Source organism: Mastomys coucha, unplaced genomic scaffold (genome assembly GCF_008632895.1).
Source record: "Mastomys coucha isolate ucsf_1 unplaced genomic scaffold, UCSF_Mcou_1 pScaffold12, whole genome shotgun sequence".
NCBI classification, from domain to species: Eukaryota; Metazoa; Chordata; class Mammalia; order Rodentia; family Muridae; genus Mastomys; species Mastomys coucha.
This window is the reverse complement of record NW_022196894.1, coordinates 42,327,367-42,353,724: the sequence shown is the minus strand read 5'-3', so window position 1 is coordinate 42,353,724 and position 26,358 is coordinate 42,327,367. Positions and strand designations below refer to the sequence as shown.

General features: G+C 46.0%; 1 protein-coding gene and 1 long non-coding RNA gene across 6 annotated transcripts in view; one reads left to right on the top strand and one right to left on the bottom strand.

Moving 5' to 3' along the window:
• Positions 1–26,358, top strand: part of Boc (BOC cell adhesion associated, oncogene regulated) — a 77,060-nt gene that overhangs the window by 7,760 nt on the left and 42,942 nt on the right. Inside the window, exon 1 of one of the 5 annotated variants that reach the window (XM_031363969.1) lies at positions 19,756–19,774. The exons of the other annotated variants lie outside the window; for them this stretch is intronic. The gene's annotated coding sequence lies outside the window, so the exon portion shown is untranslated. Of the gene's footprint in view, positions 1–19,755; positions 19,775–26,358 lie in introns of those variants that run through there. 5 annotated transcript variants of the gene reach the window in all.
• LOC116085944 lies at positions 15,586–19,666 on the bottom strand. Its single transcript, XR_004116758.1, has 4 exons — positions 19,563–19,666; positions 16,516–16,762; positions 16,304–16,427; positions 15,586–15,962 (listed from the first exon to the last, which is right to left on the bottom strand). It is a non-coding gene; the product is annotated as an uncharacterized LOC116085944 (long non-coding RNA).

Here is a 26,358-nt window from a genome sequence, read left to right as displayed (position 1 = left end):
TTTCCAAAGCAAAAGCCCCTTGACTTGGGAAAACTGTTTCTTTTGTAACTAACTGGAAATAAGGGGTGGGTGGGATTGCGTATTAGCCCTGCCTTAAATCCCATTAGTATAAAACTAGAGCATTGGAGGGTCAGACAGCACCAGACACCAGGCTCTGGGACACAGCCAGTGTTGCCCTTGTAGGTGGTGGTGAGGGCCACATCCATGTCGGGCTTCATCTCAGAACATGCTTCTTGAGTCTCCCCCCCCCCCCCCCCCCCCCCCCCCCCCCCCCCCGCCCCACCCCACCCCCCCAACCCCCGACACTGTCTGAATCGCAGGCATCTCTGCTCCCGTGTGGCTGCCAGATGCATGCATTTGCACCTCAGATCTTTGCAAGTCTAATCAAGCAGGCCCTCCATTCCCTCAGTGTAGTGAGTGGGGAGAGCTGTTTGGCCTAGTAGACACTTTGACTGGTCAGAAGTGGTAGCTTGTAGAGAAAAATACCCTGGGGAAGGAAGTAGCAGCTTTGACAGACAGGTAACTGGCTGGGAGATGCTTCCGTGCAGGCAAATATGCAGAAGGCAGCCAGCAGAAAGGATTGGACAGGCAGTTACCTGCAAGATTGCTAAGCACCCTCCTCCCTACACACTTAGGATTTTGCTGGAGGTTTTGGTGCAGAGAGTGTGTGGGAGTGTGAGATATATGTGTACATGTGTGTGGGTATCTGTGAGGATGTGGACAATTGTCATGGTGTGAGTGGGGAGGTCAGAGGACGGCAGCCTTGGGTGTTGGTGTTTGCCTTCCGCCTTGTTTAAAACAGGATCTCTGTTATCTTCTGCCATGTATACCAGGCTTTACTTGGGTTTTTCTAATCCTCATTGAAGTCTTCACACTGTGTGGCAAGCGGTGTACTTAAATGAGCTATCTCCCAAATGCCGTTGGTTGCTTATGTTCCTTATTTTTCTCAAACAAATGCAAGGAAGCCTGAAGCCATGATATTCTGGGATGTGGAGAGATATCGGGTACCTGGGTTTACAACGTAGCGATGGGATGGAGTAATGGAGTGATTGTCAATCACAAGCTGCCTCTTCTCTATACTTATGTATGCAGTGTGAACTGGCCCAGGGGACACATTGAAAACCTACTGCTGGCAGTTGACAAGCCCAAGCTGTCACATCTGTGCTCACTCACCTTGAGTTCAAAGATAAGAAATTCCAGGGAATTAGCCAGAGGTCCCGCTGGGCTCAAGGGATCTGCCTCTGTGGGTGTGCTTGTTTTGCTTTGCAAGATTCTGAATAGGCAGCCATTTGATCAACATCAGAAATTCTCCTGGATTCTTCCAGACCTACATTCTTTCCTTCCCACTGGGAAAAGGCAGCCAGGGTCTCAGGGTCTCATAGGAGTTGGCTAGGAAAAGGACGCTTGAAACAGAATTCTAGGTAGCACCCCAATTTGCAAAAGAAAGAGATAGGCATCTAAGATATTTATAGGATGCCTTCTGAGCAGGTAGGTCTGAAGGGAATGGCATTAGAAAGTGGCATACTGGGGGGAAATATTTTGCAGGAGGATCAGTGTTCCTGGAGTTATTCCAAGTGTAAGATGTCCCAACTAAGGGGAACCAGTCTGGGTTCACCTTGACTTTGCCAATCTCTGGGGTGTGACTCTGTCCAAGTTACCGGAACACCAGGGATCCCTGTTTCTTAAGGCTGTTGAAGGCAAGGGGCCCCGTACATCCGAATGCACTGTGAGTTATTAATAGGCAACGTCTTGTGCTAAAAAGGAAGAGTGAAATGAACATTCCTGGAGGATGCCCAGAAGAGAGGCTTGGCTGGTGGGCTCCCCATTGCCTCCAGGCCTCCTGAGAAGGATGGAGGATGGAGAGGAAGAGGAGCACAGTATGGTGGGGCCAGGCCTAGTTGCTAACTGGATGCTCCCTTGCCAGCCTTAGCTCTGCAGCTTCTCCAGTGCAGCACATCTCAGCCTACCCATTAAGCCAGAAATCCTGGCATGTCCTCAACTCTGCTCCTTATCTCCTCCTCCACCTTGTTATTTATTTCTTATCTCTGTGCAGTGCTGGGGATGGGACCTAGAGCCTCCCACATCTTGGCAAACACACCACCATTGAGCCACACCATTAGTCCTGATAACCTACTGAGCTGAAGGCTTAAGGCTGTTCTTGCAAATGTTTGCAGAGTTCTTGACTCTTTACCACCTTAGTCTTCTATGTGCATTACTGATGGGCACTGTGGAGGTCAGTTTGTTTCCGCTGAAATCTCTCTGTTGCTCATATTTCTCCAAATACCATTGGCTCCACCCCCTTCCTGGTCTTCCTCACCTGGCCTGCTTGCCCACCTCCACAGCATGGCACACAGGCCTCCTTGTCTCCTCAAACTGGCCAGGCAGCCTCCCTGCTCAGGGCTTTTGCCATGCCTTGGTCTTCTGTCTGGAAATCTCTTCCCTATGTCCTTCCCTCATGTCCCAAGGCTCCCTGTTGCCTCAGCCTGGTAACCTCTATCAAGCAACACTCCCACCATCCATCTCTTCCTTCAGACTTATTTCCTCATGCCGTCACCTCCTGACATAAACTGATTTGTTCATTTGCACATCAACTCCTTCTCCGAAACATGAGGCCATGACTTTTTGTTCATCAAAGCCCTTCTGTGTCTAGAATAGATATCTGCTGGACTCCTGTCAACCTGAAAACCTCATGTGATAGGAGTTTCCAACAATGAGCTGGGTGGTGATGGTGCACACCTTTAATCCTTTAATCCCAGCACAGGGGAGGCAGAGGCAGGCAGATCTCTGAGTTGGAGGCCAGCCTGGTCTACATCCAGGACAGCCAGACTACACAAAGAAACTGAAGAAAGGGTCGGGGGGAGTTTCCATCAATGAAATATAGTTATCCCTGGTAGCCATGGGGTCCATAACTGTGAATTCAGTCAACATCAGATTGAAAGTTTTATTTAATTGCCTCAGTATTAAACATGTACCACCTTTTCTTATTCTCTCCCAAAACAACCCAGTATGTTTGTTATTTACAGAGCATTTATAGTGTGTCTTAGCTAGGGTTTCCATTGCTGTGAAGAGATGCCATGACCAAGGCAACTCTTATAAAGGACAACATTTAATTGGGGATAGCTTATAGGTTCAGAGATTTAGTCCAATATCACCAAGGTGAGAAATGTGACAGCATCCAGGCAGGCATGGCGATGGAGAAGGAGCTGAGAGGAAGAAGACTGTCTTCTAGGCAGTTAGGAGGAGGATCTCCAAGCCCACCCCCAACAGTGATACACTTCCTCCAACAAGGCCACACCTCCCCCAACAAGGCCACACTTCCTCAGTGCTGCTCCCTGGGCCAAGCATATTCAAACTGCCACACAGTGTATTATCGTAACTGACCTAGAGATGACCTGTATGTATATGGGAGAATTAAGTTAGACGCAAGTACTATACACACTATTTTATGTGAAGAACTTGAACGTCCACAGATTTGGTCTGATGTTAGGTAGATCCTGAGGCCAGTCCTCACAGATACCAAAAGACAGCTATAGTTATCCATAGACTCATACAGGCAATGCATTCTGGGCTATGCGTATATGGGAGCGCCCAGAGGGGAGGTGCTACAGTGTGCTTGTTTTAGAAAAGTCTGAGAGTGGTGCACAAGACCGCACAGCACAGCGGCCACTTCTAGGTGGCAGGTTTCAGGGACGTTCAGAGGTGAGCCATCTGTCTCTCCTGATGTCCTCTCCGTCCTTCTTCACACATTTCAACAGAGTTTATTGAGCATCTACTTTTTTTGCATTGCACAGCCTGCCTGAGAGGTACAGAGAAGCTTTGTGGTGTATTTGAAAAATGCAGGGTGCCCTGTGTCTCCATCACAGAATCACAGACTCATCGCTACACTGCCTAAAAAGAGACTTCCTTTGCACCTGCTCTTCTCTCCCCCTTTCCTTCAGGTACCCAGTGATACTGATCCAGTCAGGTATCGGGGATCACCCAGGTGGGCAATCTGTCACATGCCAGTTTTTTGTTTCAAACACGGCTCTCTCTCTCCTTCTACTTCATGTGCATATCTCCAGCTAGGGAGGTAGAAGCTGGCAAAGCAGGGCTTCAAGCCCTTTGCCGGCTCCCACTTGACCAGAGCCCTGTGGTTCCACAACTGGCCTTGCCTGGCCGTGGTGCTACTGTCAGGAGCTAGCTGCCTGTGTTTGGGTTCCGCATCTGCAACTCTCAGCTGGGCAGATCTTCCTGGGCAGGTTTGTAAACACACAGGCAGGAGGGGCACCTGGGGCTGTTTGTTCTACTCAATAGAGTGGAAGTGGAAGTTCCCCCAGGCAGGTAGCGCCCCTGCATGCCAGCATCCGGTGGCAGACCACAGGACCCTCAGCCTCAGAAGTCATGGCTCCCAGCCCTACCCTTGTTCCAGTGGTGTCTATGTTCAGTCCTTAGAGTGATGGAGCCTTGGGGCTTGTTTTGTGGTCATTAATGAGGGAGCCCAACCAAGGCACAAAAAAAGATCCAAAGAAATGGAGAAACATTTTCCTGCCAAATGGTACTTTCCTTGGTTCTCATCAGAAATGAGGACTGGGATTCTGGAGGAAATCAGGAGCAGAATCCCCAGTGTTGAAGGTATTAAGCACTCACTGCAAAGGTTTGGGCTGTCTGGGGAATGGGCAGTGGGAATGGATTTGACACTGGGAACAGAGGGAAGGCACTCCTCCAACGCCACTCTAGCCCCGGACCGCATTTAAGGAAAAGAAAGGGCATGTGAATGAGAGATCATACCATCATCTCAAGCAAGCTGACAAGTTTAAAGGCTAAGGAGGTAGACTCAGTAGAGTGAGTTCCAAGGCTGGGAATGAGAATTGAAATTCAGACCCCTAGCCTCCCTTCATGCTCAGAGTGAACAGAGAGCTGAAAGGAGGTGCTACATTCATTCTCACATTGAAAGATGCCAGCCAGACATGTCAGGTTTAGCAGAGAGGACAAATAAAACTGGTCAGATGTCCCTAGAAGTCAGTTTTCAGACAGGAAGTTTCATGCCGATGATTCAAATCCATCCACCTCTCTACTGTCTTTCTTCTCCCAGCTCAGTCTCCAATGTGTAACCTGACTGGTGAATAGTTTGGCTGCCAGTGAATAACTTCAGGGAGCCAGGATGTTGTTCTGACTCTCATGAAATGTACACTGGCAATATACCTTCCCCTGAGACTGTAGGGACAAATAAGATGCAATGTATGGACAACACTCTACATTTAAGCTGCCCTTGCTGTAATTGTACCCTCCAAGTGGAGCCTCCTGGTTTGTCTTTGGTGTCTGTAGCTTGTAAGGCTGTCACACTGATTACTGACCAGAGTCTAGAAGTCCTGGCCCTTCCTCAGTTAGCCTGGGGAAGCAGAGGATTGAGGTCTGCTGATAACGGATGAATGTGGGACTCATGTTCTTTACAGAGTGCAGCCTCCAGTCCTCAGTCACCCTGTCCATACTCTTTCGCTCTTCTCACAAGGGCCTAGACAGTGAAAATCCTGAACAAGGACTTGGGGTAGCTTTGATAGTTATGCCAAGTGGTATGTGTCTAACAGACTGCCTTTTCTGAGCCAAATAAAAAGAGGAAGATATGACCCCACAGTGCATTTAGTTATTTGGTTTTTATTCTAATATTGGTAGGTTGGGAGCTTCTCAGAATTTTTGATTATAAATATCCTATGCTGGTCCTTTTTAAAATTGCCTTTAGCACAAGGCACAATGGGGCAATAGCAGATCTCTCTATTGTCCCCCTGTGGTCAGAGGTACAAGGAAGTACAGGATGGGTCTTGCTTCCTGTGGGGGTGTTGGTGAAAGAACAGCTCTGGCATGGTCTGGGTCTTCTCCAATATGTTGTCTCTGGAGCAATTGTAGAATTGGGGCTAAGCTCCCAGTTTTACTTTCCTAGCCCCACTCCTCTCCAGAAAAAGCAAGCCTCCAGGGCAAGTGGAATGGGGAGGCTCCTTAAGAATGAAGTCCTGAATGCTTTGAAAGTCAGGAAGTGAAAAGGACGTGCATGGCCAATTGAAACGGAATCCTAGGCAGGCAGAACTAATCTTTCCCACACTTGAAATTAACCAAATGCCTGCGCTAATGTCCCTGGCATGGGCGGGGAAAGGCAGAGAGACCTTGATCTCTGTATTTCAGCCAAGAAGAAGCCTGTGTCCTTGTGGGACTCGAGGTGGGGGTCTTGGACCTGGCTTCCTTGTGCCACCCACTAAAACTCCTGCCACCCATTGCGGCCTCACTCCTTAGCAACTTGGGGTTTCACGCTGAGCCATGACCACTTACCCTCATGTCCCAGAAGACTTCCCACAGCACAACACACACTCCTTAAGGGGTCACCACAGTGGCCAGCAGAGAGCAGCTTCCCACTTGACCAAGTATTTATTGAGCATCGTCTCTCTTTCTTTCAATATATGTACATCTCAGCTTCCAAATAAAAACAAGAGTTCATTTCACACTAGACCATGGCATTCTCACATCTCCTCAGAAGACTGATTCACTCAGACTCCGAGCTATGTTAGTTTTTCGTGACTGTGACAAAATGGCTGAGGTAATCACTTTAAAGGAAAGAAAGATGAGAGGGGGTATTTGGTTGTTGCTTCTTCGTTGTTTATTTCTGTGGCTTGCTCATAGTTTCCTAGGTTTTAGATCGTGATCAAATGCCTCCATCTCTCTGGGTCTGTCATGAGACAGAGAGCATCATCTAGGGAAGCGCATCATGGGGGAACTCTTCTCATTCATGGTAGCCAAGGGAAAAAAGAGGAGGGAAGAGCTGTGGGTCTCAATGTCCGATTTAAGGGAATGTGTCTAATGATCTAATGTCCTCCCGTGAGGCCCCATCTTCCAAGGTCCACCACCTTCCAGAAGCTCCATAGACTGTCAGCTACCCTTTAACATATGGACCAATACGGGGGAGGTGAGGACACAAAGCTAAACAGTTACTTAGATGGCCACAGTTGTCATCATCATTATATTATTAATGCTTGGAACCTGGCATAATTGGCTGATTTTTAAATAATCTGCCATGAGCTCATATTTTGAAACATTGGACTGTTCAGAGCGTTTTGTTAATTGACAGCTGGAATTACATCAAACTAAAATATCAAACAAATGCCATAGCAACCAACAAAGGAAGAGACAGGCTACAGAATGGGAGGAAATTCTGCCATAGGTCACACTAGCTAAGAGAGAGGATCAAGCTAGGTGCCTATTGACATATGAGTGGATAAAGGGATATGGAACACATAAAGGAGAGAGTATTACTGTAAAGAATAACAAAACCCTACCAGTTGCAGCAATAGCAATAGGGTTGGTCTGCCTGAGAGATCCAGAAGGTTCCAAGGCTAAGCACCTCCTCCATCCAGACCAGAGAACCTGCTGAAACCAGCTCAGGAGAGCGGTTTGTCTTAATGAATAGGACTTTGGGTGGATAGGAATTCCTTGAAGTGGCTCAAGGCTTGAGAGTATCTTAATCATAGTTATCCTATTGTTGATAAATGTTTAATATTTTTTTTTCTAATCTAAAACCTCAAACAAACATAAAGGCAGAAAAATAGTATCACAAGCCCTAAGAACTTATAGCAGTTCTTAATCTGTGGGTTGAATATCACATATGCAACATATCAGACATTTACATTATAATTCATAATAGTAGCAAAATTAGTTATAAAGTAGCAACCAAAATAATTTGTGGCTGGGGTCTTCCTAACATAAGGAACTGCCCTTAGGAGTCTCAGCATTAAAGTCATTGCTGCTGAGTGACTTGTGAGGCAATCCCAGGAGATCCCTCTGGGTAGCTATGAGCAGGGTGAGTCCTCAGCTCTCCATGTTTTGGAGAAGGGGTAGATAATGGTAATAGAGACGTGAAGTTGGGCCATTATCCCAACTCTAGAGAACACTAGGTAGGAAGGGTGGAGTCTCAAAGACACTTGTGGTTCCTGAGTCCCCAGATTTAAGCATCTGGCTTCAGGTCCTGGAAGAGATAGAGCAGAATTCTAAGAAGGAGGGTCCATCTCCTACCTCTTTTGTGGTATAGCCACGGGCCGTTTGCAAGCTGTCCGCACCCACCCTGAGCCATGTACCATTCTTTCCAATACTGTTTTATTCATTTTGGAATTGCCGAGAGAGGGTTCTTCATATGTTAGGGACAGTGTTCTTCCATATGTTAGGGACAGGAATCTGCTTCCGGCAGGCAGCAAAAACCATTCTGAGCTGCTTCAAAGCCAGCCTGAGTAGATGTGCAGTTAAAGTCAATGCAGTTGGGTGAGGAGATCCAGGAGAGGCCACCTTCCGAGTTCTCCCCTCAGATCCAACCCTGACGTCTACATAGCAGGCAGAGACTTCAGGAAGGGTGTGCTGGCTTCCGGAGCAACCTCCAACCCTGACTTTTCAGCAGCTGGTCTGCCTCTCCCCTCTCTGCTTACTGTTTTTCAGTTTAAAGTCCCAGCCTGATTCTCCCCTCCCATGCATGCATGATGTGTGTGTGTGTGTGTGTTTGGTGTGTGTGTGTGTGTTTAAATTTTTATTCTTGGCAGAAGTTAAGACACAAAATGGATTTGGAAGCAGATGAAACCAGTCTGGGTATAAGTTGGGCAGCAGGCAGCTTCATTCTTGGACTGGGAGGACCCAAGGCAGCAAGCCGTGGACTCTAATGTGGGGGTGGAAGTTGTCTCCTCCTCCTGTGGGGACCAGGAAGGCCTGGGGCCCGAAGGCAGAGACTCTTAACCCTTGGGGTTGTCAAACAGTGTTCCAGTGGGGCCCAAATCCTCTGGTCTTATCTGCTGTTTAGTGGAAGTGGGGCCCTAAGATACACCTCCTTGAGATCTATAACTCCTAGATTTCTCCTTTTGGCCCTCATTAAGGGAATGTCTCTGCCTTCTTGGATGTCGTAGTACAAGCATTTACATTCACAGACACTTTGAAAAGTGTTCTACCCTATTGACATCTTCCTCGGTACCAAGCCTCCATGCCCCCAGCAAAAAGTCCCAATAGCCCCATGATTTAGGGACCAACTTGAGGGTCTCATCTTGACCCCCAGCAGAGATGATCTTTGTAGTGATGGCATCTTGGATTCTCCTCCTCCTCCTCTTCTTCCTCTTCTTCCTCTTCTTCCTCTTCTTCCTCTTCTTCCTCTTCTTCCTCTTCCTCCTTTCCTCCTCCTCCTCCTCTTCCTCTTCTTCCTCTTCCCCCCTCCTCCTCTTCTTCCTCCTCTTCCTCCTCCTTCTAGATATTTCTTTTGTTTTGTTTTGTTTTGTTTTTTTTGGTTTTTGTTCGAGACAGGGTTTCTCTGTGTCGCCTTGGCTGTCCTGGAACTTGCTCTGTAGACCAGGCTGGCCTCAAACTCAGAAATCCGCCTGACTCTGCCTCCTAAGTGCTGGGATTAAAGGCCTACGCCACCACCGCCCAGCTAGATATTTATTTCTTTGTGATGAAAAAGAATGAGGAATTGATCTGGGGAGGAACTGAAAACAACAGCACAAGCAAGAGGCCCTGAGTTTGGTGCTCAGAACCCAGGTAACTGCACCAGGCCTGGTGTTCTGTGTGCTTGCAAGCTTGCCTGCTATTCACTCCAGGCTAATCGGTGAGCTCTAGGCCAGTGAAAGACCCAGTCTGTCTTACCAGGAGGTAGTATTTTAAGGATAACACAAGGTTGTCCTCTCTCTGGTCTCCACACAGACCCAAACACACATGTTTTCTCATAAAGAACTTCCACTAGGGACCAGAAGGCTAAGTGATTCAGTGGTTAAGAGCACTTTCTCCTCTTCCACAGAACCAGAGTCCCACCCCCAACCCACATGTCAGGTGGCCCACAACCAACCTCCTGCAATTTCCACTCCAGAGGATCCAGCACCTTCTTCTGGCCTCTACTGGCACCCACACTCATATACACAGACACATGTACACGTAACGGTAAAATACATAAACAAATCAGTGTATGAGATGGGGAAATTAACTTTAGTTTTAAAACTGTAAAACTTTCCTTAAAATGTTATAGTAAGGTCTTTGCGCAAAATGCCTTATTCTGGACATTCCACCTCATGCTTCGCTTGAGATGACTCTTCGCAGAGCTTCGCTTGAAGACACTCTTTCTGAAATGATGTGGATATCTGTGTCAGAGACATCTGCACAGGGTTCTCAAAGCTGGCTAAATAGTGCAATGGGCAGAGTATGCAAGTCTGAGAGCTATTCTCTCCCCATTCCCGGTCTCTGCCTAAGGTGCTGCCTGGCATTACTGTGCTTTAGCGCCCCCAGAGAATTGTCTGGGAGGTCCTCCACCTGAGCAAGCTTAACATCTCCAGATCTCATGTCTCAGCCTGTAACATGGGGCTGAGAAGACTCTCCGATGCCCGGAGTTGTTTAGAGGTCAAACAAGGTCACATGCATATTTGAGATGGTTGCCTTACGTATCAGTTCAACCAACGGTTAAATAATTGTCTTGGTTGTGTGTTAAGATTGGTAATTTCTCTTCAACCTAAATATGTGCCTTAATCATATACTGCTTACCAAGAAAACCTAGTTTATAATTATATACCCACTAAATCTCAGTGACAGTTACAAATCAGTAGGAAATTGGTGATTTGCAGCATAAAGGCAGCAGCTTGCTTTATTTTTGGAAACAGGGTCTCTCATAGCCTAGAGAGGCCTAGAATTCACCGTGCCAGTAAAAATGACCTTGCTCTTAGGATCTTCCTGCCTCCTATCCGTTTCTCAAATTACTATATGTATTGTATATATCTAACACACTTTCCCAAATACTATATCTTCTAATAATCAGGAAGCCTGTTTTAATTTCTATTGTTTACAAAATGTGAATACATACAATGATGCAAGCATCTCTGGTACATTACATAATCAGTGGTAGTTGGTGGGAAACTATGTGGCAGTTTTAAGGGGAGTCATATACTGCTTTGTATAATTATGCAAGCAAGTGAGCTAACTTGGTTTTGTTTTAGATTGCACCATTTTGAAGCATTATTAGCATTAAAAATATCAGGCATTTAAATTCAGGGTTTTATTGGGGGGTCATATTAAGCTGTATTCTGTTAAATGCTTTAATGCATGTATTATGGTGAGCCATACTTAGGGCTTCATGCATGTCAGCCACACGTTCTGCCGAATGATTAACGTTTTCAGCCCAAAACACATTCTCTAAATGCTAGTTTGTTCAACAAAACAGTTTCAGCAAAGTATACATGCTATATTTTATACAACATAGTAAAGAAAGCAAAACTGTTAGAAAAAGGGGTCTCCAAAGGTTGCGAGTGAAACTAGGGAGCCCATTTTCCCACTTTGCAAAAGTCCATGTCCATGCAGTCAGAAAGCAGCAGAGTCCTGGGGTCACGGAAGACAATGCTTATGAACAGGTTCTAAGGACCTCCTCTTTAAACCCAGTACAGCAAACCATGATTTGACCATGAGACAAATAACATCTGGGGGTCCAAGGAATTATCGGGAAATGAGGCCAGCAGGTATACAGGAAAAAGAAACCTTGATGATGTCACGGGCGTGGTTTGGGATAGGCTTATTTTTTTGGATTTGTGGGTTTTTGTTTGTTTGTTTTTAGTTTTCTGAGACAAGGTTTCTCTGTATAGCCCTGGCTGTCCTGGAACTGACTCTGTAGACCAGGCTGGCCTCAAATTTAGAAATCTGCCTGTCTCTGCCACCCAAGTGCTAGGATTAAAGGCATGCGCCACCACTGCCCCACTGAATTTGTCTTTTTAATGATGAAATTGATAATACAAACCGACTTTAACAATGTCTGGTGTTTTAAGTTGAAAGTATAAATCTCTTAATCTTCAGACATAATTGATACTAAAATATTCTCCTGACGTTTTTCTATGACACCCCAAACAACTTTATGCCACACATTCATATGGGTTTTTTTTTTTTTGTTTTGATTTGTTTTGTTTTTGCTTTTAATTTCAAAACTGAATCTCCAAGAACCTCTTAAGTTAGGTCAGCATGTCCTAAAAGTGTTTGGCAAAAATCCTCATCACTAATGGTTCTCTAAGAAAAATAAAATGGCACTCTAAAATAATCCCCAGGCCAGGGGTCATGTAAGTCCAGGCCTGTGGTTATGGACTCAGTGCCTACTCTATCTTGGTGATTCATGCTGTGTAACAGAAAATTAAAGGTTCTGAAAGGTCTGCAACAAAGAAATCGGACTGGATTTTCATACATAGCATTTCTCTAAATTATTTTTGGTGTGAGTCGAGGAACATCTCTTATCATTTGGTAGGGTTTTGGAATGTCTCACTGAACTTGTCCCCACCACTGTCCTCCACGACCCACACTGTAACCTTGTGACCCAGGGAGGAAACTGGTTCATCTGTCTGTGTAATTAACAAATAGCCACCGTGCCTCTGTCAGGAGCCATGTACTGCCGTGGCTGCTGGTGTCTAACAACAGGCAAGTTGGCAGGGTGTCTGCCTCCAGGACTTACGTGGTTGCAGCAGCAACGTTCGTTACATCACAGTGCTTGCTGTCTTGCCCTGTCTCTGGGAATGGCAGACCCTCGGCAGGGAGGGAATCCTTCTTGGCGGGAGCCTGGGAGCTGGAGACTAGAATTAGCCTGCCCACTCAGCTCTCCTTCCCATTCCCCACACTTGCTCCTGCATAAACAGTGGCCCCTGGGCCAGCTGCAAGAGTCCATGTGTTTGTTTATCCTGTGTGTGCCAGCCTTGCACGAAGGCCCCAGTGCTTCACGAGGTAGGGAGAGCTGGCAGGGGTGAGGTGGGGGCTTCCAGCAGAAGGCAGGGACTGACTTACTGACAGATGGACTGCAGCCTGCTTCACATTCACACAGTGGTATTTATTTAAATTGCAGGCGTTTTAAAAGAGCTTGGTAATTGAGAAAGAAAAGGTTGGAGGTGGGACAAGGGACTCCGTGTGTATGCTTTGGGGGGTCGGGGAGGGTGTGAAGAAAGTGAGTTTGAATAAGGTCAGATGGGAAAGTAAACTGTCAGGATGCTAAAGCATAGCTACCAGCCAGAGCTGCAGCTCTGCTCAGTGTGCGCGTGTGTGTGTGAGTGTGTGGGTGTGTGTATGTGTGTGTGTGTGGGGAGTGTGCATGTGTGTATGTGCGCGTATGTATTTGTGCATGTGTGTGATGTTGTGTCTGTGTGTATGTGTGTGTATATGTTCATATCTGTGTCTGCATGTGCATTTGTCCATGTCTGTGTGCCTGTGTGTATATGTGTATATCTGTATGTCTATGTGTGTATGTGTACATGTCTGTGTGTCTCTGTGTATGTATACATGTGTCTGTGTATGTATCTGTGTATGTCTGTTGCCTGTGTGGTTATGTGTGCATATGTGTATATGTTTGTGTGTCTATGTTTACTTGTATGTCTGTGTGTGTCTATGTGTGTGTGTGCGTGTATCTCTGTGTGTGTCTGTGTATGTGTATATCTGTATGCATCTGTGTGTGTATCTGTGTATGTCTATTGCCTGTGTGTATGTGTATATATGTGTGTCTGTGTGTGTATGTTTGTGTGTGTCTATGTATCTGTGTGTGTATGTGTCTGTGTATGTGTGCCTGTGTATGTCTGTGTGTCTGTGTGTGTGTCTGTCTTTGAGATAAATGGTGTACATAATTAGAATATTGGGAGTGGGTGGGAAGATGCCAATGAAAATCATCAAATTGTAACTTTAAGTCACTGTTCCTTACTGACTGCCTACTTTGTACTTCCTTTATTTGAGAAGCTTTACTAGTAAAATCTGTATTTCCTCCCACATCTCTGTATGAGATAGATTTGTAGTTCTATACTAAACCGGTTCCCAAGGGAGAGAGAGACACACCATCCCTGGATTGGTGCTGTTAAGTTCAAGGTTAGGTGCCTTCCAGAGCTTGGCCTGTTCAGCCTCAGACTTAGTTCTTCATTTGAATCCTTCAGATGTCCTCCGGGCATGCGGAGACTTGTGAGAACTGGGGTGAGAGCATTGGGAATGCTTTTGTCCAACTCAGTCCCAGAACCACCCAGGACTGATCTTCCTTCAGTCTGGGTCACAGAACCGGAGAGCTTTTTGAGTCACATAAGAGGTCTCCATGTGAGCCTGATGCTTTGGTTGTTAATCATTGTGAGGAAAGGACATAGAAAATGACTTCAGTCATTATTGGCTGATTCAACAGGTGTTTTCTAAATATCTAGATATGTGTTATGGCTCCAGATGCCCTGTGGATAAGAGCATCAACATTGTGGAGTCTTTGCTTTAGCAGGCAGGAGAAAATAAAGAATTATGAAGGCTTCCACAGGAAAGAAGAGCCAAGTGCCTAGCCACGGGCTAGGGGACACCTGACATGCCTGTTGAATGAAAACAAGCTTCCTCACGTACCTACAGCCTTTTGGTCTTCCCCCACTAACTCTCATAAGCCCACTCCACCCAGCCCAAGCTTGCTGGGAACAGTGGGAAGGCTTGGGTAGTATCTGACTTTGTCTCGGGAAAGGGGCCACAGGGAGCCAAAACCTGGGGTGACGAATGCTGCCTTCATCATTCCCTTATCTTGTGCTAGCACTGAAGTCCTCTGTTAGGAGTTTCCCAGGTCTGAAATTCATAGACTGTGCTTAGGCCTGGGAGAGGCTGGCATATGAGGCTTGCACCGCTTAGCAGATGTTGGCTTAGAGCATGCCTCCTATGTGTCAAGGAAGCATACGAGCTGTGTATGTGATAAAAGTGAGAGCCAGACCTTGCCACACTGACTTCTGTTAGGTCCCAGCCTTTGTCCAGGGACCATCAGACTTTGACTCACCTGGGACTGGGTAAGAGATGAATATGGATGATTGAAGGAAAGTTTCTTTGGGGATTTATAAAAAGGGCTATATTTGAGAGCTGACTTTCTAAACTCTGGCACATAAGTGTGTGCCCAAACACATATGCACACGTGCGGACAGTGGTAACGTGTTCACATTTCTTTCACAACTCCTCTGATGCCTGCACTTAGTGATGAGTGAAATCAGTCTGTCGTGTGACTCGTCTTTCTTGAGGCCATTTATGCTGGAGTTTAATTTGGCTCTAACCAAAAGATGTCAGAGAAGCTGGCCTTGGTTTCTCTATAGCCCCATTGGCTCTCTGGACAGTGCATGCAGGACTGCACTCAGTCCATCCCAGGGCTCTACTCTTCTCCACAGGAGTGACCGGTGGTTATCAGCAGTGAATCTATCTCCTCTTAGTGTGATCACTAAACAGGATAGATGCCCTGGCTTCTCTTACTCCACTTCCGATCCGAATCCTGTTGTCCTGCATGGTTTGGAGGAAGCCTTCCCAAGGTCTTGCACATGGCTGGGTACTAGCCTGTTCCTAGGAGAATTTCCTTCGATAATAACACCCTGTTCTCAGGGAGCCTTGTTTTCATTGGAAACGTACAAGCAGACACTCTGGGTTGGACTTGCTCTGAGCCTGTATGTGACAGAGGGGTTTGTGCTAACACACTGATCCCTTTGCCCTGAGAGATAGGATTTCAAACCTTGAAGGTCTGCTTTAAGTGTATGTCCTGAGAAGGGTTTGATTTCACCTTTAGAAGAAAAAATACCAACTATCTATTCGGGCTAAAAAATATTAGCGTTTCCTCTGTTGTTTTGTCCAGTCTACGCATCGGGAGATTTATTACTACATATTACCTGTTCCCTCTCCAGGGACTACAGTATTTGAATTGGCTCAGTGATGTGTTATAGAAGATCGTTCCAGCCACCCGCAGTATTTACAAACACGTGGATGGGAAGGATTAGGTATTTTCTTTTTGTGATGACGACGTTCCTTTCCCTGTGGCTGTGGCATTCCCTAGGAAGGTGAGCTCAGAAGCAAGAGCCTTTCTGGAGCTGGGAGTAGATACTAGAGAGCAGCTCTGGTTGTGTTTTCCCCTCTGTAAACACTACCGCGGGATTTCTGGTGCCAAACGACCTGCTGTTGGGTGGGGAGACCTCTCCCATTCTCTCTGAACAAGTAGAGACACTCTGTGGAGAAATTATGATCATTAGTGTCATTATCATCATCAAGAGTGCAGAGAGGGCAGATGCGGAAGGGGAAGGTTATTTGCTTATGTTATAGTGGATGTTGGTGAGACCTGGGTGGAGACTGAGCACTAGAAACTAATGAGAATTTGTCTAGGGATTCCCCCCTCTCTTCTGAACACACACACACACATACACACACACACACACACACACACACACATACACACTCACATACTCATGCATGCACAGGCAAATGCACAGAGAGAGAGAGAGAGAGAGAGAGAGAGCAGAGCTTTTGTGAGGTTCTGAAAGTCATATAGGATGTATTGCTGTTTGCATACCGTTCTTCGACCTTCAGATGCACGTGTGAACATCAGCATATAACTGTATATAGCCCACAAGGTAAGAGCAAAGGCGGCACATCCTGTGTGTCTGAAGCTGTGGAAAACACAGCATGTCTTTGGTCTGAAATGACATTAGTTGAAAGGCTGAAATCAGATCTCCAGTGACTGACTTCAGTGGAAAGTTCATGACCCCTGCTCTCCAAACGTACCGTGTGACTGCTGTACCGGGCAGCTTTTGCACATTATCTCATTAATGGTCTTCAGGAGCCCATCAAAGTACTCAGTCTCATGTCCACAGAGGGTAATCCAAGGCTCGAAGAGATTAAATAGCCTAAGGTTATCTTATAGGACACTTCTAAGGTAGGAGCAGTAATGCTCATACCGGATCCCCGAGTGGAACATTCTTGAGTGCTTGACCCTGAGTTCCGACATTGTCACAGGTAGAGGAGTTTGTGTCTGCAATACAAATATAAGATGAGCCCTAAAGTCTTTATGTCATAAGCTATCACGAAGGGTTTGGATAAGGCATCCACTTGGGGCCAGCAGCATCCCTGGGTGTGGAAGATGAAAGTGATCATGGCTGTGAAGCACTGGGCACTGGGCTGAGCGCATCCTGTTCAGTTAGTTGACTCTCCCAGGTCTCTGTTCTCATTTTTCTTCCCCTCCCCATGCTCTTTTCTTGAACTCCTCAGGCCTGGACCTGTCTTTCTCTTTCTGACTCAACAGCTTTCCCCCTCCCTCTCCCTTCCTACTCTGCCAGCCTCTTTCAGCCTGAAGGGAGGGCACACTTACAGTATCATAGGCAGGTACTCTCCTGGATCTGAGTATGCTAGTTCTGCAGCAAGCCTGAATCTTCCAAGAAGAGATGCAAAGAGGAGTAGCTGAAGCTCATTGAAGAGCACAAGCCTCAGGAGAATCTACTTGGGTCCAGCCTTGTTCTTAGAAGCATACAGCCTCCGCGGCACTCAGCTGTGGCCACACTGGTTGGGAGCTTTTGATGTCTCCTCTCTCTCTCTCTCTCTCTCTCTCTCTCTCTCTCTCTCTCTCTCTCTCTCTTTCGTTCTTTAATCTTTTTTCCGAGACAGGGTTTCTCTGTGTAGTCCTAGCTGTCCTGGAACTCATTCTGTAGACCAGGCTGGCCTTGAACTTAAAAATCCACCTGCCTCTGCCTCCCAAGTGCTGGGATTAAAGGCATGCGCCACCACTGCCCTGCTTGATGTTTCTTTTTAAAAAGACTTCTCAGTTGCCAAATCATCCCTTTCAAATGTTCCTCTTCCACCTCAAACTTCTACTTGGACCAAACCATTCCATTCAGCAAACACTGAGTATGGCCTCGGGAAGTGCCAAGGGATACTAAGATGCGTTTGCACACCCTGTCCTCAGGGATTTTGTAATCTACACCAGGAGCTATAAATCGCCTCGGAGTGTATCAGGTCTGCAAGTGTTCCAGAAGGTAGAATGAAGGACGGTTGGAGGAGGGTTTATGAAGGAAGAGGCACTCAAAGGTGAGTTGTTCCTCCGGGATGAAGTGAAAGGAGGACTTGGGTTCAGGCAGAAGGATCAGAAGGTGAAACGCAATTTGCTGAGATTAGAGCGAGTGGGAGGAAGTCACGGGAAAGGTTGACTGCAGGCCAAGTATAAAGACCGTGTGAGGCTATGTGCAGCCTTTGAACCCTAGCTAATCGTTCTCAATTGGGGAGCTATCAAAGTGCCTATGCGCACCCATTTCCTTTTTCCTTTCTTTTTGAAACTGAACATAAAGGGTTAAAAACATCACTCCTAATTCTTCACATTCAAGTCACCTGATTTCCTACGCACCATCTCCCCCCACCCCCAGATGTTCGCTCACTTTCCTTTTATAAAGCGGGATCTACATTATTTTCTCCTCTTAGGAACAATTATCTTCATGTGGCTACTTGATCTTCATAATTATTCTATTAAGTGCTAAATCCACACCAAAATCGCTTGAGTTATTAAGCCTCAGCTCCTTACAGGAAACTTCAGAAGAATAAGAAGACCCAAGCCCTGACTCAGGTTTACTTTGTGTGTGTGATCATGGACAAGATACTTAATTGGCACCAATAAGTCCCCACCAGGCTGGGCACATACCTACCCCACAAGACATTGGGGAGCGTCCAAGGAACCTAATGGCAGGTGCTCGAAGACACTCATGTATTGAACAGTAGCTGATCTGTTACTGTAATCTTTGGTTTTATTTTTGGAGATAGGGTTTCACCATCCAGCTCTGGATGTCCTAGAACTCACTGTGTAGATCAGGCTGACATCAAACTCACAGAGATCTGCCTGCCTCTGCCACCCAAGAGAGGACGTCAAAGGATAGATTAGATAGTTGATAGATTAGAAGGTGAGTGGAAGACATTGCAAAGAGTGGTGGTAGCATGTGCTTGTCATCTCAGCATCCAAGGGGCTGAGGCAGGTTGGAACCAGCCTTGGCTGTATAATGAAATGCTGGCTAAAAAAAGAAAAGATGCTGAGAAGAGAAAAGAACCAGGGGCCACTCAATACAGATGAGCACTGTGTATTGACATGATAATATTTTGGATGTACTGTTAAGCAACCTTGTTGAAATTATTTTCACCTGCATTTTTAATGCCAGGAAAGATATAAATAAAAACACTGCCTGTGGTAGTTAACTTCCAACTTGACTGTGTTGAGAAGCACAGTAAAGTAGCTTATTAGATTAGTAGAGCACACTTTCCCGTCGTTCCTTTTGTGTCTCCCACCCCCACCCCACCCACACCTTATCTCTAGGAACTCTAGGCTGTTGTAGTGGATACACCTGTGCCAAGGACTGCCCACTTGCTCAGGGAGAAGCCTCTTGGGCCTTGACAGTTCAGGACTATTATCATCTCCTGATCTGAGAAGGAAGTGGACCAATCAGAGCTGGCTAATGGGACTTCTCTGTCAGCAAGGAATTCATTCTTAAGGGGCCTCCGACCCTTCCCCACCTGAGTCTTTCAAGGGAACTATGAAGGGCTTGGAACTGGTCAAGAACCTGGCACGCTGGAGAAGTGGTGCCATTGGTTTTAATGAGTATAGTTGACCCTGAGATGGCCAGGAGTTAGGGGAAGGGAATGATGGGGTTACATAGGCAGGGTGTCAGAAGAAATGCTAAATCCTACCCACTCACCTGCCCGTCCCATGTGCAATCTCAGGCTTAGGTAATATGTGCTCCCCTGACGTGTCCGTGCTGTGCTCCCCCCCGCCCCGCACCATTCTCTTCCTCACTCCTAACCTTAGGTCCAGCCTTTCCAGCAGCCCAGGACTCTCCACATTAGAGCTCTCTGGAGACCAGGCCTTTTTTTTTTTTTTTTTTAAAGGAAGAAAGGAAGAAAACCAGAAAGAAAGAGAGAAGCAGAAGAATTAAAGCAGCGAAGGGGCATCGGCGCCTTGAGCTACCTCACTGCATCACAATGAATATGGACTCTATTAAGCTCCGTTCTGCCTGTTAGTGTCTCCCGGGGCAACACAGCCCCCATATGGCAAGCATGCAGCAGATTAGGGTAGGCCCCCAGGCCGCATGGAAGGCCAGGGGCTTGACTGGCAGTTGAACCCCCTCCCTTCCCCCGCTTCTCCTCACACTTGACACTGCCTGTGTTTATCTAAAGCAAGGAGGGTGGGGGAGTTGGAAGGTTTTTGTCCCGGCTCTGAGAGAAGGGGAGGAGGCTGGAGCAGTGTGGGGAGAGAGGTAGGAGAGCAGAGGTGGGGCTGTACAGAGTGGGGCTGGAGGGAAGGCTTCATAAATATTCAGAAGGAGCGCTGAATGGAGAGAGAGAAATAAAGCAGATGGAATTCCTGTTAAAGAACGGCACAATCACCCTGTTTTGAGCCCTCCAAAAACAAAAAGAGAGAAAGAAAAAGTAAGAGAAAAGAAAAGCGAACAGCCTCCTAGGAGGACAGGAGTTCTTATCCAATTAGCAGGGTTGTCAAATGGAATTTATGTGCAATAAGGGTGAGGGAACGGAGATGGGAGTATGGAAGGAAAAAAGGTAATTTTCCTTCACTCCTCAAGTCTAGAGAGAAAGCAGAGACTGTCTGTCTACACACACACACACACAGAGAGAGAGAGACAGAGACAGAGACAGAGACAGAGACAGAGAGAAGAGAGGGGGAGATGAGAGAAGAGACCCTCTGTGAGCTCTTAGTGTTTCTCTCTCTCCCCCCTCCCTCTCCCTCTCCCTCTCCCTCTCCCTCTCTCTCTCTCTCTCTCTCTCTCTCTCCTTCTCCCTCTCCTCCCTCTTCTCTCCTCTCTCCTCCCTCTTCTCTCCTCTCTCTCTCTCTCTCTCTCTCTCTCTCTCTCTCTCTCTCTCTCTCTCTCTCTCTCTCTCTCTCTCTCTCTCTCTCTCTCTCTCTCTCTCTCTCTCCTCGGATTCTCCCCAGGGCGGTCCCACCTGCCTTGAAGGTAAGGGTTTTCCACCTGCTGCCTGAGGGGGAAATCCCCTCTGTTAAGGCTTATTGTAATGGATTCAGAATGTGGAGCCCAGATGTCACAGGTTACAAATTCCCTCTATCTTTGTGTTTGATTCAGACTCTTTCCCTGGTCTTCACAGCATGGCTCTGTCCCAGCATCCCATCTGTCACCTTTTATGCTTAGTCTCCAAAGTGGGATATGAGCTCTCCAAGGTGAATCTGAACAATTCCACTGTGGCCCTGAAGGAAAGCAGCAATACCCTCAGCATGCACTCCTATCTAAAACAGGAGGAGGGCACGAGGGGGCCGCTAATATTTGATCCAGGAACTGAGGGTGATGCCTCTGGCTGGCTGAACAGAGTCCCCACAGTATCCAAGATATCTCTTGGGTAGAGATGGTGTGTGTGTGTGTTTGTGTGTGTGTGTGTGTGGGGGGGGGTGGCCTAAACCACTCATTCATCATTCATTCTCCCCTCAGCTTTCTTGTTCTCCCTTAAGTGGATTTTCAGATTATATTATTTAGTTTTAATTAAATTAACTCTCACAAAAGAGCAAGTGGCTTAAAGAGATGGCTGCAAAGAAGCTGTGTTAAAGAGAGAGCTGATAATCTGCGTGCATGCAAACAGAGAGAATGGCGGGGCTGACCCTTCTAGGGCCGCTGGAGGAGGGGAAAGCTTTGGTAATGGAATCGCATCTGATGAGAAGTCAACAAAATAATTAGTGTCCATGCAGACTGTTTGAAAGAGATTACAACGGTGCTCCTTACCCCCTTACCGGCCTGTGTCTTAAGGTATTAGCTAATGGTTATAAATTGATCAGGATTAAGGAGTCATTCAAATAAGATTAGACCTTTACCTACTTAACTTGTTTTCAGTTCTTTCCTATATGTACTTAACTGATGAGAGAGGCATGTGTTAGGGATTGTTACAGTACCACAAGGGAATACACTGGGAAATGGTGGGAGACCACACTTAGTCCAGAAAAATCAGGCAGGTGCCTGATTGCTTGGTGCAGCGGCCTGCACATGGAACTCCGCCGCTTTCCCACCTGCTCAGTTTCATCTTTTGATATAAGATGTTCTCCTCTCCCTTCCGTGGCCACCCCCTCACAGGCTCAATCCGAGCAAGCACCACCACATCCAGAAAGCTCTTCCCGAAAACGCTCTCCTTTATCACCTCCCATCGTGACTGACTTCCATTACAAGGCAAGCTTTTAGGATAAAGGTTAAGGTTGGCCCATGAGACTATTTCCAGACCTTGAGTGGTTTGTAGCAAGGAAGGTTTATTTCGTCTTATATCACAGGTTGAGCTGCTTGCTTCCATCTTGTAGCTCTGTGCTCGGAAACATGTGACTTACAGTCACCACACCTGGAGAGACAGGCCTGGATCTCTAGTTCATGCCTAGGTTAGCCTAGAGGTAGCATATGGCATCTTCATGTTCTACTGGCCATCGCTAGTCACATGACCTTCAACTAGCTGCAGCGGAGTCTGGGAAACAGAGAAGAGCTCAAGTATATTTGCTGGTACCTAGTAAATTTCTAGTCCGCATTTGGCTATATGTTAACAGTGTCTTTATATCTTCTATATGTGGTAGATTACAGCAATATTTTTCCTCCAGTATAAGCCATAGTACATGTAGAGCTTTTAATAAACCCACACGTAAAATCTGATAAAGACTAAAGGAGAAATCTATTTAGAAGCAGCCTGGTGCATTATTTGAGAACATCAGACCATTATTATTGTCCCCTACTTGACAACAGAATGGAGCTGGACATGGTAGCACATACCTGTAACTCTAGCACTAGGGAAGCTGATGTAGGAGGATCTCAAGTTTGAGGCTAGCCTGGTCTACACAGCAAGACTTTCTCCCCGCCCCCCAATAGGCACACATATACATGCATGCACGTGTGCACACACATAAAGAAGAGGAGGAGGAGGAGGAACTAGAGTGATCGCTTAGTAAACTGCTTGCAAGAGACAGGAGGACCTGGGTTTGAACACCAGAACCCATATTATAAAAAAGTTGAGAGTGGTGCTGCACACCCATAGGGTCAGCACTGAGAGTAGGAGACAGTTGCATCTCAGGGCTGCTGGTCAACCAGGCTAGCTTATAAGGGGGTAAGAGACTCTGCCTCAAAATAAGAGTGGGTGGCACTTGAAGAACAACATCTAACGTTGTTCTCTGGCCTCTACATACACATATGAACATACATGCATACACAATCACATGCACAGATGTACTCCATTAACACACTAAAGGGGATTGGAAATGAGGGGAGAGTGGGAGAGAGAGAAAGAAGGATGGAAAGGAGGACCAGAGAGGTCTAGGTAGATGTTTCAGGTATTAATCTAGGAGCACTGCAGGCCAGTGGAGTAGTCACCAGCCCTGGATGGTAACTTAAAGCAAGCCTAAAATCTAGATTCGTTGTTAATTAGCCAGATGGCACAGCTTGATGGGTAGCCAGTTGTTACCTGTTGTTTAGTACACTCTAGAGCATTCCCGACATCCCACCGTTTGTATCATAGAGGGTTTCAGAGGTGAGCTTTAGATTTTTATAGACTCATATGTTTATGATAAGAATGATGAACACTACCTTATAGAAGGTTACAATGGGGCTAGAGAGATGGCTCCATCCGTAATGTGCCTGTCACACAAGCACAATGACCCAAGTCCAGATCTTCAGAGACCATGTGCAAAAGATGGGCTGGGGAGGAGGTACACTCCTGTAACGCTAGCACTGTGGAAATAGGTGTGGAACCCTGAAACTCACTGAGCCGTCAGCCTAGTGGATTTAAAGAGGTTGCTTACTGAGAGACCCTAGAGACCCTGTTCCAAATATACAGGCCACACACACACACACACACACACACACACACACACACACACATACACAGACACACCACTGCAACAGATGCCACATTATCTTTATGCTTAAGGAACTACGTTCAGAAACTGTTCTGAAAGCCTCAAGAGGAGCTGGTGCCAGATTCAGAGACCCAACTTGTCACCCTAGTCTCCTGGCTTAATTAATTGGGAGAGCCAGTTGCCTGGAAACACACTAGATGTTATTCTAAACCATATTGCATTTTTCTTGAGGTCCTTCCAATTTTAAAACGTTTCCTTTTAATTAGGTCTGTGGGCAAAGCACAATGTTTTAAGTAAAAATAAACATTTTTTTTTTTACCATATATTTTCAAGGGTGTGTATGTGGTGTTTTAGTAGCCCTTTTAGAAATCCCTTCTCCTAAATCTCTCTAAACTCTTATCTTCATCCTTCTGAGAAATAAATGCTTGTGATTTCCTAATGCCTCCTTCAGTATGATCCTTTGTATAAAAGTCCTGCTCTTTTAAGACCTGGGGCTACCAACACTTGCAGCCACCTACTTCTTGTCTCCAGTCAGGGGACAAGAGACTTAGCTCTGCCTTCACAGAGCACTGGGAAAGGGGATCTTACTCCACGAAGCTGGAAGCCTGTCAAAACATGCAGCGGGGCAGATAGGCTTAATTGTCTAGCCTTTCTCAGCCAGTGGAACAAAAGGCTCTGTCAGATCTCATTCTTGCCAGTCACCTGTTCCTGAGGAGTCTCCTAAGGTCTGCTTGATTACCCTTCCCTGTCACTGGTGCAGGCCCTGCAGAGGATGCACTTCTGAGTCCAGGAGGCAGATTGAGAGGTGACCCATATGGAGGTTCACTCTCTTCCATGGGCTCAACCAGGCTTGGGGCGAGGAGTGGAACAGGCTGCCTCCTATGATAGGCTCTCGGTTGTTTATAATTTTCTCAAAACATTAAAATAAATAAATATCCAAAGGCCACAACTCCTTATTCGTGGTCTCAAGCCCAGAAAGGTGTATTTTGCAGTTGATTTTAGACTGCCTCAGAAATGGGCTACCAGGAGGCCAAGTATTTCAGAGGGGAATATGTACATCAAGAGTGAAGTTTCTCAAAGTTTATGTGCAAATTACCCTTAAAAATGACGAGTCACTAGTCCTCGTGGACTAGAATTCACGGCAAGCAATCAATTTCCTGTCTGTCTACTTTAGATATTTTGATAATTTCTTCTTTTTTCTGAGAAAATGCATAAGAAAATAAGATGGATCCAAGGAAAATAACACGATTTACTGGTTGGTGTCTTCTTCCAACTTGGAAAATGCCTGGCTTATTTCACATTGCAGTTGGGTTCTCCATCTGAAGCTCTGTGCATAAATATACATAGCTATATATAGATTATAAATACACATATACATCTTACGAAATTGTAAGGCTACAGACCTTTTAACACCTAAGAATCATAAATAATTCCATACTAGATTCTATGGTGTGTGTGTGTGTGTGTGTGTGTGTGTCTGTGTGTGTCTGTGTTTGTGTGTGTGTTTGTGTGAAATCAGAAGTCCATATGGGAGAATGACATCCAAATCCACATACTTAATACCCCATCTCTTTCCTCAGATTTGAATACATTCAGATTTTGTTGGACCCCAGCATACTTTTAAAAAGGTTCTTAGGAGACATCTCTACCTTAGAATCAAAGCAGACAGTAGATTATCATTAATATTGCCAAATAGACCCCACTCCTTGGCAGCCTCCTGGAGTTAACTGAGACCCTGAGGGCTTATATATGTGTGTGTGTGTGTGTGTGTGTGTGTGTGTGTATGTGTATACATATGTATTTATATGTGCATATCATATACGAACATTCATATGTATATAATAGGTAGATAGATGATAGATCTGTGGTAGATAGGTGATAAATATCTGATAGATGATAGATAATAGATGATAGATAGATAAATGGATGCATATAGGCACATATGTGTTTGTATGTTTTTAAATAAATTTCTCTACATTTCACACCTTTAGAATTGTTATATGATCAAGCGCAGTAGGCACCTGGGTCTAGGAAGTATCTGAAGTGCCCACAATATAAAATATATAAGATTCTTGTTTCAGTCACCAGCACATCTCAAAGCAAACAGTCAAAAATTCGGGACTATGTAGTTTCATGGTAGAGAACGTGCCTGTCATGTGCCCAGACCCTGGGTTCAATTCCTACAAATTAAAAATAAAATAAAACGAATCTAAGCCAGATGTGGTCAATGGATCATACCTATAAAACTCTGTAAAGTGTTAAGCAGTCGAGGCAGAGCAACTGCTTTGACTTCAAGACCAGCCTGAGCTACATAGTGAGCCACAGGCCATCTTGAGCTCCAGTGTGAGACCCTGTCTCAAATGATTAACTCGGAACTCAGTTTCCCTAGCCAGTCAGAAAAAACCTTCAGGGCCACACAACTGTTGTTGTTGTTGTTGTTTTTCTAGTTGCAGTTCTATTTTTACAAAATGAGACCCCAGAATCTCTCCTTGGGGTCAGCTCCTTCCTGCTTCCACTCTCCTAACACATCAGCTCCCTTTTTATTGTTGCCTTTCAAAAAGGAAAAATCAGGATGGCGGCTGGCAACAGTAGTGAGAGCTGTTTTCATTTTGAGCTGTATGAATTACCAAGGTTCAGTAGTAACAGGAATTGTTTGGCCTGTGCTATCAAAGCAGTAGGGGGCTTGGGCTGAGTTTCCTCAGTAAAACCTCTATCCATTTTACAACCCAAGCACCTCTGTGTGCACAAGAAGCAGC